The sequence below is a fragment of the Capra hircus genome, chromosome 3 (assembly GCF_001704415.2).
Source record: "Capra hircus breed San Clemente chromosome 3, ASM170441v1, whole genome shotgun sequence".
Taxonomy (NCBI): Eukaryota; Metazoa; Chordata; class Mammalia; order Artiodactyla; family Bovidae; genus Capra; species Capra hircus.
The window spans coordinates 27,602,880-27,620,691 of record NC_030810.1 but is presented as its reverse complement, the minus strand read 5'-3'; the positions used below and the strand labels follow the sequence as shown (position 1 = coordinate 27,620,691).

Genomic DNA, 17,812 nt, shown 5'->3' with positions numbered 1-17,812 from the left:
TCCCCTTCCCAGGCAATACCATTCATTCCTGTGGCTTTACACACCACCCAGTGTTCAAGACCTCCAAATGCGTGTCTACAAGCTGACTTCGCCTCTGAGCTCCAGTCTCATAAATCCAGCTGCCTCCTGGTGTCTCTACCAAGAAATATTTTCAGGCACCTCAAAGTTAACAACAAGTTCAAAACTGGAGCGTATTATTTCAGCCACTCTCCCTAAAATCTGCTGTCCCTTCATCATTCCAGTCATGACCCACCATTCACCTGGCCAGTCACTGGAGATCATTCTTCCCCCTGCATCTGGTCACCAAGTTCCGTCAGCTCTACTTCTGCCTACTTTTGCACGTCTACCAACACCTCCACTACTGACAGCCCAGTCCAGGACACCATCTTCTGCCACTTTCCATTCTCCAACCCGGTAGCCCAGTACATTCTCCTCACAGCAGGTTCGGTGACAGTTTAAATCATTTCATTCCCCTGCTGAGAGCCCTTGGGTTATGGCCATCAGTTCCTTCAGAAATAGTTCAACTCCCTTCCCTTCCTCTGGCACATGGTAAGATTGTGAAGTTAGGAGCCTGTGACATTATTTGGACAATGAAATGGGAGCAAAAGTGATAAGCATCACTTACAGGTAATTTTAAGAGTCAACACGTACTTCAGCTGTTTAACTTCCTTGGTCCTGACAATCCCAGGGCTCCAGACAGAAGCTGCCACTCCATTGGACTGGGTTCTAGACAAGATACGATGGCAAAGCAGATATATAGCATGAGTGAGAAATAAATATATGTAATGCTACACCTTCAAAAGCTTCCAAATGCACAAAGAATGAAGCACAAGTGGCTTACCTTAATGAACAAATGCCAATATAGCTGGCTCCTGTGTGTCTATCTAACATCATCTTGGAGCTGTCCTTCTAGGTCACTATATTCCACTCACATTGGCCCTCTTGCAATGCCTAGAACAAGCCAAGCATCTTTCATCCTTTCCTGAATGGTTCTTTGCATGGTTCCTTCCTCACTCTGTAGATCTCGCTTAATTATTACCTCTTCAGAGATGTCTCCCTCAACCACTGTCTCAAAGGTGGCCCCTCACTGTGACTCTCCATCACAGCACCCTCATCATCTCCTGAAAAACACATCAGTCTGTAATAATGATTCTTTGACTGACTGTCTCTCCCACTAGGCTGTAAGCACTATAAGGGAGGGAGCTCACTACTATCTCCAGTGTCTAGCATTACCCTTAATATGGTATTCTATAGACAGTAGGCACTCAAGATATATTTGTTCAGTGAATGAACAAATGAGAAAAGATTCAAAAAAACTACAGTGACTTCCCTGGTGACTCAGTGCTAAAGAACCCACCTGCCTATGCAGGAGACATGGTTCGATCCCTGGTTCAGGAAGATCCCACATGCCTCAGAGCAGCTAAGCCCATGCACCACAACTACTGAGCCTGTGCCCTAGAGCCTGTGAACCACAGCCATGGAGCCCACACACCGTGACTACTGAAAGCTGCGCGCCCTAGAGCCCATGCTCTGCAATAAGGGAAGCCACGGCAATGAGAAACCCATGTACTGCAACTAGAAACTAGCCCCACTCACCACTACTAGAGAGAAAGCCAGGCAGCAGCAAAGACCCAGCACAGCCAAAAATAAATAAATAAAATTATTTTTTTGAAAAAACTATAGGCATCATACTGCACATCACAGAGGCAAAAGGAGGGGAGAAAAAGGGAACTTGCACTTACAGTAAGGGAATTAAGAATAGCTAGGATGTATAGCTAACTGTACAAAAAAGATCTTCACGGCCCAGATAATCATGATGGTGTGATCACTAATCTAGAGCTGACTAAGGTCCATCTAGTCAAGGCTATGGTTTTTCTTGTGGTCATGTATGGATGTGAGAGTTGGACTGTGAAGAAAGCTGAGCACCAAAGAATTGATGCTTTTGAACTGTGGTGTTGGAGAAGACTCTTGAGGGTCCCTTGGACTGCAAGGAGATCCAGCCAGTCCATTCTAAAGGAGATCAGCGCTGGGATTTCTTTGGAAGGAATGATGCTAAAGCTGAAATGCCAGTACTTTGGCCACCTCATGGGAAGAGTTGACTCATTGGAAAAGACTCTGATGCTGGGAGGGATTGGGGGCAGGAGGAGAAGGGGATGACAGAGGATGAGATGGCTGGATGGCATCACTGACTCGATGGACGTGAGTCTGAGTGAACTCCGGGAGTTGGTGATGGACAGGGAGGCCTGGCATGCTGTGATTCATGGGGTCGCAAAGAGTCAGACATGACTGAGCGAATGAACTGAACTGAACTGAACTGAACTGAGGATGTATAGCTAACATTCATTTAGGTACTTTACATGTTATCTCTCTAGACTCTCAATAATCCTAGGAGGTCAATATTAGTATCTCCACTTTCTAAGTCAGGTAACTGAAGCTCAACTTGCTCAAGTAACGAAACCAGTAATGGCATTAGTTTTAACTAAGGCCAGTTAACCTCTCTCCTCCAAGCAATGATGCTTCTCTAGAAATTAAACTATTACTACATTTTTATCAAGTACTTTTCTTTTATAATATCAGTTCAGTTCAGTTCAGTTCAGTTTTTGGCTGTGCTGGGTCTTTGCTGCTGCCTGGGCTTTTTCTCTAATGGTGGCCAGCGGGGGCTACTTTCTAGTTGCAGTACACGGGCTTCTCATTGCTGTGACTTCTTTTGTTGCAGAGCATGGGCTCTAGGGCATGCAGGCTTTCAGTCGCTCAGTTGTGTCTGACACTTTGTGACCCCATGGACTGCAGCATGCCAGGCTTCCCTGTCCATCACCAACTCCCAGAGCTTGCTCAAACTCATGTTCATCAAGTTGGTGATGCCATCCAACCATCTCATCCTCTGTTGTCCCCTTCTCCTCCTGCCCTCTATCTTTCCCAGCATCAGGGTCTTTTCCAATGAGTCAGTTCTTTGCATCAGGTGGCCAAATTATTGGAGCTTCAGCTTCAGCATCAGTCCTTCCAGTGAATATTCAGGACTGATTTTCTTTAGGATGGACTGGTTGAATCTCCTTACAATCCAAAGGACTCTCAAGAGTCTTCTCCAACACCACAGTTCAAAAACATCAATTCTTTGGCACTCAGCTTTCTTTATGGTCCAGTTCTCACATCCATACATGACTACTGCAAAAACCATAGCTTTGACTAGACAGACCTTTGTTGGCAAAGTGGTCTCTGCTTTTTAATATGTTGTCTAGGTTTGTGATAGCTTTTCTTCCAAGGAGCAAGAGTCTTTTAAATTTCATGGCTGCAGTCACCATCTGCAGTGATTTTGGAGCCCAAGAAAATACTCTGTCACTATTTCCATTGTTTCCCCATCTTTTTGCCATGAAGTGATGGGACTGGATGCCATGATCTTAGTTTTTTGAATAATATAAATTGCATTTATATATAGATACAGCTCTACTCCAAGAACCAATTTTGGGCTTTCTTTCTTTTTTTTTTCAGGTTCATCCTAAAGCCTATAACAAATATCTCCTGTTATCCTGAACAACAGGGAGCAGAATAATACAGCAAATCCAAATTGCAAGTAAATCAGACATTTTGTTGGAACTTTTTTCTTGAAGTATTTTTTTCTTCACAGAATAAAAAGCCAACATGATTAGAAAGTAAGTCTGTGTTCTGAATGCATTTTTGGGACTTGAGATCAACTCATGCTCCTGTCCAATTGTTCAGTCATGTATGAGTCTTTGAGACCTCATGGACTGTAGCCCGCCAGGCTCCTCTGTCCATGGGATTCTTCAGGCAAGAATACTGGAGTGGGTTGCCATTTCCTCTTCCAGCGGATGTTCCTGGCCCAGGGATCGAACCCGCATCTCCTGAAGCTCTGGCATTGGCAGGTGAATTCTTTACTGCCAAGCCACCTGGGAAACCTGAAATCAACTTATACTGGCTTAACTTACCATATTGCCCCACTCCCAGATACTGTTCTGCTTGTTGCAGAACATGCAAAGTTAAATGGCCAAGGGCTATGGGCTCCACAGTGCTGATTTGATTAGTAGAGATGCCGAACATCTAAACAAACAACTGAAACCACCCAGCTTTTTGCCTCTGACCCATCTTTGGGTAAAAGTAATTGTGTAACAGCAGAAAGGCATGGCCTAAATAACTCCCAAACAGTTCTGCTGGCCTCTGAGTAGACTCACAGGATTATCAGAACAGAGGGAGCCTTAGGGACCATCATAAATGCCCTATTTTAACAGGTTAGAAACTGTCAGACATTACTAATTTGCCTAAGAGAAACAAGACTCCTGACTCCTAGTCAGGTGCCCTTTCCACCACAACACAGTACATCCCTAACCAAGAACTAGTAGTGACTGACTATGGGAACGTAGCAGTAAATAGTAGTCTAGATAACTCAGATTGTAAATCTCCAATGTTTCTCTTACTCTCTATCATTTAGAGAACTCTGAACAAAAAGAAGATATACAATTTAAAAAAAAAGAGAGATGAGGAAGAGCAATTTTCTATTAAACATTCTTCTGAAAGCATTATTTTACCCCATATCTTACTGAATTATAGAAACAGCATTAGCATTAGAAAATCTAGAAAGATAAATGTGGCTAGTAAACTAAACATATGGAAAAGGAAAATTATAACAAAGAAAAAAGAGTTTTACGAATTTAATTAAAGTAATATAAGAGTATAATTTGAAAATTGTGCATGTCAAAGCAAACTCATTTCTTCAATTTTCTCAACAGCATTTTATGTTTCTAATACACTGAATTTTTTCAAGAAAGAAACTCATTTAAAAATAGATATTTACTCCCAAACTTTGATCATATTTCTTTAATGTGGGAAAAAAATACTGCTTTGATGGCATGAAATGCAAAATTTTAAAGATTTTTTTTAAATCCCAATACAGAATTTAAAAAATTGTCACTGGGAAATAGGTTGAGGCCATTAAGTGCACGACACTAAATATGGCCAGCTACTGGCGTTCTGTTTCTTCCCTAGTTCTCCCACAGAAAACTTAAATTGAATCTTCAGCACAAGAATCCTCAAATGTACTTTATAACCAAAATGAGAGCTTTTGTTTACATAGTTTTTGGATTTTGCTATTCCTAATTTTATTCTAAAATTCAATTTTACCCCAAACCATAATTACCATATTAACTTTGCAATGCACAGTTGTATGCAATTCAGCAAAGCAGTAGTAAACCATCAGGTTCTATTCACCCAGGGCTTAGGAAAAACGAGATTGGTCACACCCATTTAAAAACAAATTTCATGCTATTTCCCAATATGTAGTTTCAATCTAAGCTCTGACAATGAAAATATGTATATCTATATATCTCAACTTGATTTTCAAAGGTAGGCAAAGGGAGTTCTTTACAGCTTAGCTTTGCCTGTGGCTGAAGCTGGAGATTTTGTCATTTCATAGCCAGACTCACATTGCCAGTGATTTTCAATTTGCCTCGAAAAAAGGCCTGTGAGGAAGAAGAAAGAAAATTTAGTATTTGTTGTTTTGAGATTGTTAATATTTCCAGACTGTCCAGCCCCAAGATAATTTATTTATCCAAGTCTCTTAAACTTTCTTCAAAATATGAAACTTGGCTTTCGGGAACAGATTTAGCACCAGATTCCTCGCAAGGGTAAATTTGTAAAAGTCACGCTTTACACAGAGCAGTCAAAAGACACAGCTTTCCCAAATCTGTTCTCTTAGAAATTGAGTCTGCCATTACCTGTCTTCCTCAAATATTAGGCAGAGTGGGTTCATACTAGACTGATTTTGTTTAAAAACATTACACATTCAGTGGGTCTGCCAGCAGGGAGGAAAAGCACATGTGTAACACGCTTAGAAACTTGGGATTCGATTACAGATGCATCTAGGCAATGAAATGTCACCATTTTTCTCCCTTTTTTGGTCTACATGATAAAGACGTATTCCCTACATGGGGAGGCCAGGCAGCCTGCTGAGGTGCCTGTGTGAATCTTTGGCTCAATAAGGAGACTCAAACCAGTCCCAAGTGCAGAGCCACAATTTGTTCCACTTAACAACTGCCTGGGATTAGATCACATGATGTTTGCTAAATTTACCATGTAACAAAACCCCAGGAAAAACTTTAAAGAAATAGCAAAATTGGGAACATAGCATGATTTCTCTGCTATGATCTCAGTCTTCTTACTCAATTCTTAAAATAGAGGAAAAGTTGCTGGTAGCCTTCACTTCCTAACAAGTATATTAAGAAGTGAGGAGCTCTTCTGCCACACTGGTGGGAAAGCACAGAGCTCTGCCTTCTCTACACCTTCTGGTGAGGGTGACTAATTCCTTTCCCCCCCCCCCTCCTCTGTCTGGACAAACTAAATATTTCCTTTCTATATGGCACACAGCCTTCTGTCTGATGACTTAAAGGTCAAGTGTCTCAGAACACAATATATTTAACATATGTCTTTTAAAAATATGGACCAGTAGTTCCTACCAGAGAAACTCACCATATTTCCCTTTTCTTAATTAAAAGAAGAAATTACATTTTATTTAATAATGATTACAGAGAAAAATGAGTCTTCACCTTTTAGAGACTCCAAACAAAAGAATCATTTAAATCTGGGCCCTAAGGTGCTCTTCATATGTGCTTTCTGCTAGAGAGCATATTGCTTTGCTTCAACTGTAGCCAAACATATAAATTATAATTTTCACTGCATTTAATGGTTTCCAGTCAAATCCTCTTCTGAGCATAAGGGGAGACCATTAGCACATTAACACAAAGGTCTCCCATTTTTATCTTTAATTCCTCTGGGTGCCGACAGGTGTTCAGGAAAAGTAAGCTGACACTTTACTCTCCAAATGGGTGGTAAACAGATAAACAGAGAACGAGGGCAGCTGAGTGTGAAGCCTGACCACGCTACCAAGGAAGTGTATGGAGTGCACAGTGGCTGAGCTGCAGCGGGTGGGAAGGGGGACGTGCCAGCTCTGGGACTGATGGCCTCTGTTCTGTCCAGATTTTGAAGAGGGCGCAGTGGGTGCAAATGTCAGCATCAATGGTATGTATTCAACTGAAACATCATAGATGTAAGTCTCTCCCTTGTCAATGAGTCAGCTGAAATGTGCTTAGTTGCTTAGAATAAGCATTTTTAAAAGGAATACAAGTAGGAGTCAGATTTAGTTGTTTTATCCAGTCTTTAAAATTATGAGGGTACCCTGGTGGCTCAGACGGTAAAGCGCCTGCCTACAATGTGGGAGACCTGGGTTTGATCCCTGGGTCGGGAAGATTCCCTGGAGAAGGAAATGGCAACCCATTCCAGTACTTTTGCCTAGAAAATCCCATGGACAGAGGAGCCTGGTGTCCATGGGTTTGCAAAGAGTCAGATACAACTGAGTGACTTCACCACAGGAACAAGACCTAAAACAAATAAGGCTGAAAGTGTTAGTTGCTTCAGTTCTGTCTGACTCCATGTGATCTCATGGACTGTAGCCTGCCAGGCTCCTCTGTCCATGGGATTCTCCAGGAAAGAATATTGGAGTTGGTAGCCGTTCCCTTCTCCAGGGATCTTTCTGACCCAGGGATTGAATCAGATCTCCCAAATTACAGGTAGATTCTTTACCATCTGAGCCATCAGGGAAGCCCAAATAAGGTTGAGGCAACAACAACAAAAAATAAGGCTACAATGGGAAGCAGCATCTTAGCTTCTTTGTGTTATTTACGATAACGTATATCAAGTCTGCTCAACATTGTGCCAGTAAAGAATATAAGAAGACCCTTGACAATCTGGGGGCCTGAAAAATCTATACAAGCCATGAATACATTTTAGAGAAATACAAATTAATCCAGTGATTGTCAAAATTTAAAAATGCCAGGCATCATGCTAAGTTCTGGAGACACAAAGATGAACAAGATGTGGTTTGTTCCCTTGAGACATGCACACTCTACTGGGAGAAGAGACAGGCATATCACAACTTAGTGTAATGAGACAAGCGCTAGGCTGGCAGTCCAGTAAGTGGCCCAGAAGAGGTCCTGACTATAGCTCCCCAACAGTGTGGTAGGCAGTCTTTGAACGTAACAACTAAGTTCATTCTGTTTTGTTAAATTAATATTCATTTATTTTATTTGGCTGTGCTGAGTCTTACCTGCAGCATAAGGGATCTTTAATTGCAGAATGCAAACTCTTAGTTGTAGCATGTGAGATTTAGTTCCCTGACCAAGGATTGAACACAAGCCCCATTACTTGGGAGCACAGTCTTAGCCACTGGACCAACCACTGGATCTTAGGGAAGTCCCTAAGATCATTTTAAAAGATAAGAAGTTTGTCAAGGAAATCACAGCTCAGACAAAAAAGGAGCACAGGCAAAGATACGAAAGGTAAAACGTCTTGCCTCTGTGACAACTAGTCCTTTCTTCTGTTTGGGTGGCTCCTGCTCTCCACCTGTGCACTGATGACTCCTGACCACCCCCAGGACAGAGCCAGGCATTATCCCCTCTGTGAAGCATTCTCTGGCAGCCCAGGAAGATATGGCTTCTCCTTCTTCCACACTCTCCAACCACAAGCCAGACAGGGCACCACAGATATTTGGTTGCACTTCTTCTGCACACCTGTCTCGTACCAAACTGTGGATGCCCAGAGCATGTGAACTATTTCTCATTCATCTGGACATTTTCAGCACACAGGGCAATGGCTGACACATGGCTAGCTCCACAACTATTTGTCCTCCATTAAGTGAATATTTGGGGAACACTGAGTTTTGTGGGTTTGACCACTTTACACTTTATGGGATGAGGCTGAAATAGGTGATGAAGTGAAACAGGTTAAAATCCACTTAATACAAGGACATACATACCGTCATACTTACCATCTGAGGATTCATTTTACCAGTCATCAGAGCCAGTAAGTCCGAGTCAGTCATTGTGATTGCACAGTCAGCCTTCTTATCTAAATAAGAGACATGCAGAAGGAAGGAGAAAAAGGGAGTGTTCAGTTTCATGTGTACATTTTAATCAAAAGCCACTGACTGTAACAGAATCACACCCAGTGTTAGTGTGGGCACATGGGCACTCACATACACTCTACAGCAGCCTGGTAAAATATGGCATAAATCACTAGCAACTGCAATATTTAAGAAGAGGGGATTCATTAAATAATCATGGTATATTCATATAGAGGGGTACAATGCAGCCATTAGATGATATGGATCTACATTTCATGACCTGAAAAGACACATTCACATTATACAGTTCACGATATTGTTATACAGTTCAGTTGCTCAGTCATGTCTGACTATTTGCAATCCCATGGACTATAGCATGCCAGGCTTCCCTGTCTAATACCAACTCCAGGAGCTTACTCAAACTCATGTCCATCAAGTCGGTGATGCCGTCCAGCCTTCTCATCTTCTGTTGTCCCCTTATTCTCCTGACTTCAATCCTTCCCAGCATCAGGGTCTTTTCTAGTCAGTTCTTTGCGTCAGGTGGCCAAAGTATTGCAGCTTCAGCTTCAGCATCAGTCCTTCCAATGAATATTCAGAACTGGTTTCCTTTAGGATGGACTGGTTGGATCTCCTTGCAGTCCAAGGGACTCTCAAGAGTCTTCTCCAACACCACAGTTCAAAAGCATCAGTTCTTTGGTGCTCAGCCGTCTTTATAGTCCAGCTCTCACACCCATACATGACTACTGGAAAAAGCATAGCTTTCACTAGATGGACCTTTGTCAGCAAAGTAATGTCTCTGCTTTTCAATATGCTATCTAGGCTGGTCATAGCTTTTCTTCCAAGGAGCAAGTGTCTTTTAATTTCATGGCTGCAGTCACCATCTGCAGTGATTTGGAAGCCCCCCAAAATAAAGTCTGTCACTGTTTCCATTGTTTCCCCATCTATTTCCCATGAAATGATGGGACTGGATGCCACAATCTTAGTATTCTGAATGCTGAGTTTTAAGCCAACTTTTTCACTCTCCTCTTTCACTTTCATCAAGAGACTGTTTAGTTCTTCTTCACTTTTTGCCATAAGGGTGGTGTCATCTGTGTATTTGAGGTTATTGATACTTCTCCTGGCAATCTTGATTCCAGCTTGTGCTTCATCCAGGCCAGCATTTCTCATGATGTACTCTGCATATAAGTTAAATAAGCAGGGTGACAATATACTGCCTCGACGTACTCCTTTCCCTACTTGGAACCAGTCTGTTGTTCCATGTCCAGTTCTAACTATTGCTTCTTGACCTGCATACAGATTTCTCAGGAGGCAGGTAAGGTGGTCTGGCATTCCCATCTCTTTAAGAATTCTTAAAGAGATGGGAAACTCTTGAAGAGATTGTTACATAAACCAGTTTCAAAACAAACTGTAGGCATGAACCCATGTTTTATTTAAAAACAGATATTCAATTATATATATATAAAGTAAAAGTGAAAGTCGCTCAGTCATGTCCGACTCTGCAATCTATGGACTATGCAGTCCATGGAATTCTCCAGGCCAGAATACTGGAGTGGGTAGCCTTTCCCTTCTCCAGGAGATCTTCCCAACCCAGGGATAGAACCCATGTCTCCCACATTGCAGGAGGATTCTTTACCAGGTGGGCCACAAGGGAAGCCCAAGAATACTAGAGTGGGTAGCATATCCCTTCTCCAGTGGATCTTCCCAACCCAAGAATCGAACTGGGGTCTCCTGCATTGCAGGTGGATTCTTTACCAACTGAGCTATCAGGGAAGCCCTGATAGACATATAGGAAGAAGCTTTTAAACTTGTAGATTCCAACCTGCAAACTTGGAGACCAATATATTAATAATAGCTACTGTGGCACACAGGCTCTAAGGTGACCCCTGTGATTGCTGCTTTCTGGTATTCATTCATGCCTTTGTATATTCCACTAGGAAGGACAGTGAAAAAGCTGGCTTAAAATTCAACATTCAAATAACAAAGATCATGGCATCTGGTCTCATCACTTCGTGGCAAATAGATGGGGAAACAATGGAAACAGTGACTGACTTTATTTTCTTGGCCTCCAAAATCACTACAGATGGTGACTGCAGCCATGAAATTTAAAGACACTTGCTCCTTGGAAGAAAAGCTATGACAAACCTAGACAGTATATTAAAGCAGAGACATTACTTTGCTGACAAAGGTCTGTCTGTCTAGTCAAAGTTATGGTTTTTCCAGTAGTCATGTATGGATGTGAGAGTTGGACTATAAAGAAAGCTGAGCACAGAAAAACGGATACTTTTGAACTATGATGTTGGAGAAGACTCCTGAGAGTCCCTTGGACAGCAAGGAGATCCAACCAGTCAATCCTAAAGGAAATCAGTCCTGGGTGTTCATTGGAGGGACTGATGCTGAAGCTGAAACTCCAATACTTTGGCCACCTGATGCAAAGAACTGACTCCTTAGAAAAGACCCTGATGCTGGGAAAGGTTGAAGGCAGGAGGAGAAGGGAATGACATAGGATGAGATGGTTGGATCACATCACTGATTTGATGGACATGAGTTTGAGCAAGCTCTGGGAGTTGGTGATGGACAGGGGAGTCTGGCATGCTGCAGTCCATGGGATTGCAAATAGTCAGACATGACTGTATGACTGAGCTAAATGGATAATCCCCTACCCTAGAGTGTGGTCAGGACCTGTGACTTGCTTCTAGCCTGCACAATGTGAGAAAGTTGAGGGTGTGTCTTTTGTCTCACTCTCCTGCTGGCCTTGACTTCAAGCTAGCTTCATCCTGTGAGTTGCACACTGCCTATGGAGAGGACTACCTGGCAGGGTACTGGCCTGTAGGGGCTGAGGGCAGACTCTGGCCTGTAACCAGGAGAAACTAAGCTACATTCTCATAGAGGCAAGGAAGTTACTTTTTGCAGCAACATGATTGAGCTTGGACATAAACCCCTTTCCTAGCCAAGTCTCCAGATGACAATCCAGCCCTGGATAACACCCTGACTGCAACCTGCGAGACCTTATGCAGAGAACTCAGCTAAGCTGTCCTCAGCCAATTTATCTATGGAAGCTGTGAGGTAATAAATGTGTGTGTTGTTTTAAACCATTAAATTTGTGGTAATAGATGATGAATAGTTATCTATAGCAGGGCTTAGCAAACTTTCTTGTAAATGATCAGACACTAAATATTTTAGGTGTTGTGAACTACTAGACCTCTAATGCAATGACTCACCCTGTACTTGTAGCACAAGAACAGCTACAGAAAATATATAAACAAGTGCATGCAGCCATATTCCAATAAAACTATTTTCAAAACAGTAGCAGACCAAGAGCAAGAAGATATTTGCAACTTATATATCTAACAAAGAACTTGTAGCCAGAAAATATTAAAAAAACTTCTATCACTCAATTAGAAAAGGCTGGATAACCCACTACAAAAATGGGCAAGCAAACAGGCACATATAAAAGATCTCCAAATAGCCCAAAAAAGCACATGAAATGGTGTTCAATTCCGTTAGTCATCAGGAAAATGCAAGTTGAAAGTATAAATGAGATACAACATACCTACTAGCATGAATGGCTTTAAAAAAATAATACCCAGTGCTGGTGAGGAGGAGCAGTTAAAAAGTCAACACAATGCTGGAGGGACTTTAAAATGATACAGTCACCTTAGAAAACAGTCTGGAAGTTTCTTAGAAAGCTAAACACACACATGCCGTTCATAGGTGTTTACCCAAGAGCAATGAAAATGTAAATCCACACCTATTTGTGAATGTTCATTAGGGCCTTTCCTCAAATTGCCAAAACCTGGAAAAAAAACTAAATATACTCCAGCTGGTGAGTGGATAAACTAATTAGCAACAAAAAGGAATAAACTATTGATAATACATGAAATAAGCAGGCTCAAAAAGGCGCAAAGAGTATGATTCCATTGGAAGCTTATGACATCCTGGGAAAAGTGAAACTATAGGCATAGAAATCAGCTCAGTGGTTGCCAGCACCTAAGGGTGAGAGTAGGGGATTGAGAACAAAAGGACGCAAAGATATTTTTTGGAAATCTTCTGTATCTTGATTTTTGGTAGTGACTATAATACTGTATGCATTTGTCTGAATTCATAGAATTATACATCTTACAAAGGCAGAGTCTATTGTATATAAATAATACCTCAGTGTACCCGAGTTAAAAACAAACCAAAAAAATGACATTACCAAGTATTGTCAAAAATATAGAGCAAATGAAACTCTCATATAATATGGAGGAGAATGTAAATAGTATATCCATATCAAAAACCTGGCTATATGGTAGCTCATGACTTAGTATTTCTGGTGGTGGTGGTGGTGGTTTAGTCACTAAGTCATGTTCAACTCTTGCAACCCCATGGACTGTAGCCTGCCAGCCTCCTCTGTCCATGGGGATTCTCTAGGCAAGAAAACTGGAGTGGGTTGCCAGTTCCTTCTCCAGGGGATCTTCCTGACCCAGGAATCGAACCAGGGTCTCCTGTATTGCAGGCAGATTCTTTACCAACTGAGCTATGAGGGAAGCCCTTAGTATTTCTACTCCACGTTATATAACAAATGGAGATAAGTATGTATGTCCACTAACAGACACATAAGAGAATGTTCACAGCAGCTTTATTTATAAGGCTCCATAATGGAAACACTGCAAAGATATATCAACCATTAACTGAATAAATAAATTCTGGTGCACTCACATAGTGAAAATGAATCTTACAATGATGAGCAAAAGAAGCCACACCTCAAACAGTAAATATTGCATGGCTCCATCTATATGGATTTCTAAAATAAATAAAATCAACTGATGGTGGTAGAATTTGGAATAGTGGTTCCTTTTGGGAGTGAATAGTAATGGGAGGTGGTGTGAGGAGGTTTCTAGAGTGCTGGCAACATTCTGCATCTTGAGCTGGGAGATATATTCATTTGTTAACATTTATCAGGCTAAACACTCAGATTTATACCCTTCCTTATGGGCTAAACTTCAGAAAATTTTTACACAAAACAAAATTTAAAAAAACAGGTGGTGGGATGAATCTCGCGCATAGGCCATCATTTGTGAACTCATGATATAGATGGGTGGGTGGAATTATAGGAGAGTAGTTTTTCATTTTGTTTACACTTGAGTATATATTACTTATATAAAAACAGAGTTTTTAAAATATCAATTTTAATAGTATAATCAAAGAAAAAAGGCCATACCCACAAAGACTCTAATCTCATTGCTAAACCAGCCATTTCTTCCTTGGACAAAAGAGAAGTTTCAAATGCAAAAGGAAATTTTCACCAAGAAATCAGAATTTCCAGCAGTTAGTTCTTTGGATAATCTATATAAAAATAATACTGTAATAGTATTACTACTAATAATTATAATATCAAATCATGGCACAATAGTTAATCTGTGCCTTAATTTTAAAAAAAAAGATAGGACTTGCCGTATATGGTCTGAATGCTTGTATACCCCAAAACTCTTATTTCAAAATCCTAATACCTAGTGTGATAGTCCCCTTCATGGATCACTGCCTTGTTGAGGTGAAGGTCTTGCATAACTCAATGAAGTTATGAGCCATGCCAGGCAGGGCCACCCAAGACAGACGGGTCATAGATCTGACAAAACGTGGTCCACTGGAGGAGGGAATGCCAAACCACTCCAGTATTCTTGTCAAGAGAACCTCATTAACAATAAAAAAAAAAAGAAGAAAAAGATATTACATCGGAAGATGAGCGCCCCCCTTCCCCCGAGGATAGGTGTCCAATATGCTACTGTGGAAGAGTGGAGGGCAATTACTAACAGCTCCAGAAAGAATGAAGCAGCTGGGCCAAAGTGGAAAAGATGCTCAGTTGTGGATATGTCTAGTGGTGAAAGTAAAATCTGATGCTGTAAAGAAAAATATTGCATAGGAACCTGGAATGTTAGGTCCATGAATCAAGGTAAATTGGAAGTAGTCAGACAGGAGATGGAAAGAGTAAACATTGACATCTTAGGAATCAATGAACTAAAATGGACTGGAGTCCGTTTTTAGGCCAGTTTAACTTAGATGACCATTATATCTACTCCTGGTAGCTCAGATGGTAAAGAAACTGCCTGCAATGCAAGAGACCTGGGTTTGATCCCTGGGTCAGGAAGATCCCCTGGAGAAGGAAATGGCAACCCACTCCAGTTTTCTTGCTTGGAGAATTCCATGGACAGAGAAGCCTGGCAGGCTAGAGTCCATGGGGTCACAAAGAGCCAGACACGACTAACACTTTCTTTCTTTCTTTCTTTCTTTCTTTTCTTTCACTGTGGGCAAGGATCCCTTAGAAGAAATGGAGTAGCCCTCATAACCAACAAAAGAGTCTGAAATGCGACACACGGGTGCAGTCTCAAAAACAGCAAAATGATCTTGGTTTGTTTCCAAGGAAAGCCATTCAACATCACAGTAACCCAAGCCTATGCTCTAACCAAAATCAGATTGACTGCATTTTTTGCAGCTAAAGATGGAGAAGCTTTATACAGTCAGCAAAAACAAGACCTGGAGATGACTGTGGCTCAGATCATCAGCTCCTTATAGCAAAATTCAGGCTTAAATTTTAAAGTGGGAAAAACCGCTAAGCCACTCAGGTATGACCTAAATCAAATCCCTTATGGTTATACAGTGGAGGTGATTAAAAGATTCAAGGGATTAGATCTGGGAGACAAAGTGTCTGAAGAACTATGGAAAGAGGTTCATAACATTCATTGTACAGGAGGTGGTGACCAAAACCATCCCTAAGTCAAAGAAATGCAAGAAAGTAAAGCAGTTGTCTGAGGAGGCTTTACAAATAGCTGAGGAAAGAAGAGAAGCAAAAGGCAAAGGAGGAAGGGAAAGATATAACCAAGTGAAGGGAGAGATCCAGAGAAAAGTAAGAAGAGATAAGAAGGCCTTCTTTAATAAACAATGCAAAGAAATGGAGGAAAACCATAGAATGGGTAAGACTAGGGCTCTCTTCAAGAAAACTGGAGATACCAAAGGAACATGTCACGCAAGGATGGGCATGATAAAGGACAGAAACAGTAAGGACACAACAGATGCAGAAGAAATTAAGAAGAGGTGGCAAGAATACACAGAAGAACTGTACAAAAAAGGTCTTAAAGACTCATATAACTACAATGGTGTGGTCACTCACCTAGAGCCTGACATCCTGGAGTGTGAAGCCAAGTGGGCCTTGGGAAGCATTACTACCAACAAATCTAGTGGAGGATGGAATTCCAGCTGAGCTATTTCAAATCCTAAAGGATGATGTTAAAGTGCTGTACTCAAGATGTCAGCAAATTTGCAAAACCCAGCAGTGGCCAAACAACTGGAAAAGATTAGTTTATATCCCAATTCCAAAGAAGGGCAGTGCTAAAGAATGTTCAAGCTACTGGACAATTGCACTAACTTCCCATGCTAGAAGGTTACACTCAAAATCCTTCAAGGTAAGCTTCACCAGTATTTGAATCGAGAACTTCCAGATGTATAAGCTGAGTTTAGAAAAGGCAGAAGAACCAGAGACCAAATTGCCAACATTTGTTGGATCATAGAGACAGCAAGGGAATTTCACAAAAAACATCTACTTCCGTTTCATTGACTATGTGAAAGCCTTTGACTGTAGATCACAACAAATGGTGGAAATTTCTTAAAGAGATGGGGATACCAGACCATCTTACCTGTCTCCTGAGAAACCTGTATGTGGGCCAAAAATAACAGTTAGAACCTTATCTGTAACAACTGACTGCATCAAAATTGGGAAAGGAGTACAATAAGGCTGTATATTGTCACCCTGTTTATTTAACTTATATGCAGAGTACATCATGCAAAATGCTGGACTGGATAAATCACAAACTGAAATTAAAATTGTTGGGAGAAATAGCAGCTACCTCAGATATGCAGATGATACCGCTCTGAAAGATATGCAGAAAGTAAAGAGGAACTAAAGAGTCACCTGATGAGTGTGAAAGAAGAAAGCGAAAAAGCTGGCTTAAAACTCAACATTCAAAAAATGAAGTTCATGGTATCCAGTCCCATCACTCTATGGCAAATAGAATGGGAAAAAGTGGAAGCTGTGACAAATTTTCTCTTCTTGGGCTCCAAAATCACTGTGGATGGTGACTGCAGCCATGAAATCAGAAGACATTTGCTTCACAGAAGGAAAACTATGACAAACCTAGACAGCATATTAAAACATATCACTTTAACAAAGGTCCGTATAGCCAAAGCTATGGTCTTTCCAGTAGTCATGTACAGATGTGAGTGTTGAACCATAAAGAAGGCTGAGAGCCAAGAATGGATGCTTTCAAATTGTGATGCTGGAGAAGACTTTTGAGAGTCCCTTGGACAGCAAGGAGATCAAAACAGTCAATCTGGAAGGAAATCAACTCTGAATATTCACAGGAAGGACTCAAGCTGAATCTGAAGCTACAATACTTTTGGCCACCTGATGCAAAGAGCAGACTTACTGGAAAAGACTCTGGGAAAGATTGAAAGCAAACGTAGAAGAGAGCGGCAGAAGATGAGATGGTTAGATAGCATCATGGATTCAATGAACATGAACTTGGGTAAACTCCAGGAGGCAGGGAGGCCTGCCATGCTGCAGTCCATGGGGTAACAAAGAATCAGACACAACTTAGTGACTGAACAACAACAATGTGATAGTATTAGCAGGGAGGGCCTTCGGGTGTCGTAAGGGTGGAGCCTTAATGAATGGGATTCATGCCTTATAGAGAGGCTCCAGAGAGACCTGAGCCCTTCCACGATGTGGGCCCACAGCGAGCAAGCACTGGCTATGAACCAGGCAGAGGATACTCAAAAAAAGGTGACCATGCTGATGCCTTGATCTTGGGTTTCCAGTTACCAGAACTATGACAAATAAATTCCTGTTGTTTTTGAGTCACCGAGGTGTGGTATGTTCAA

At 41.4% G+C, this 17,812-nt stretch overlaps 1 long non-coding RNA gene across 1 annotated transcript; it reads right to left on the bottom strand.

Annotated features, from left to right (window-relative positions):
- Positions 842 to 8,899, bottom strand: LOC102182091. The gene is made up of 3 exons (XR_001917902.1): positions 8,828 to 8,899; positions 5,433 to 5,468; positions 842 to 951 (listed from the first exon to the last, which is right to left on the bottom strand). It is a non-coding gene; the product is annotated as an uncharacterized LOC102182091 (long non-coding RNA).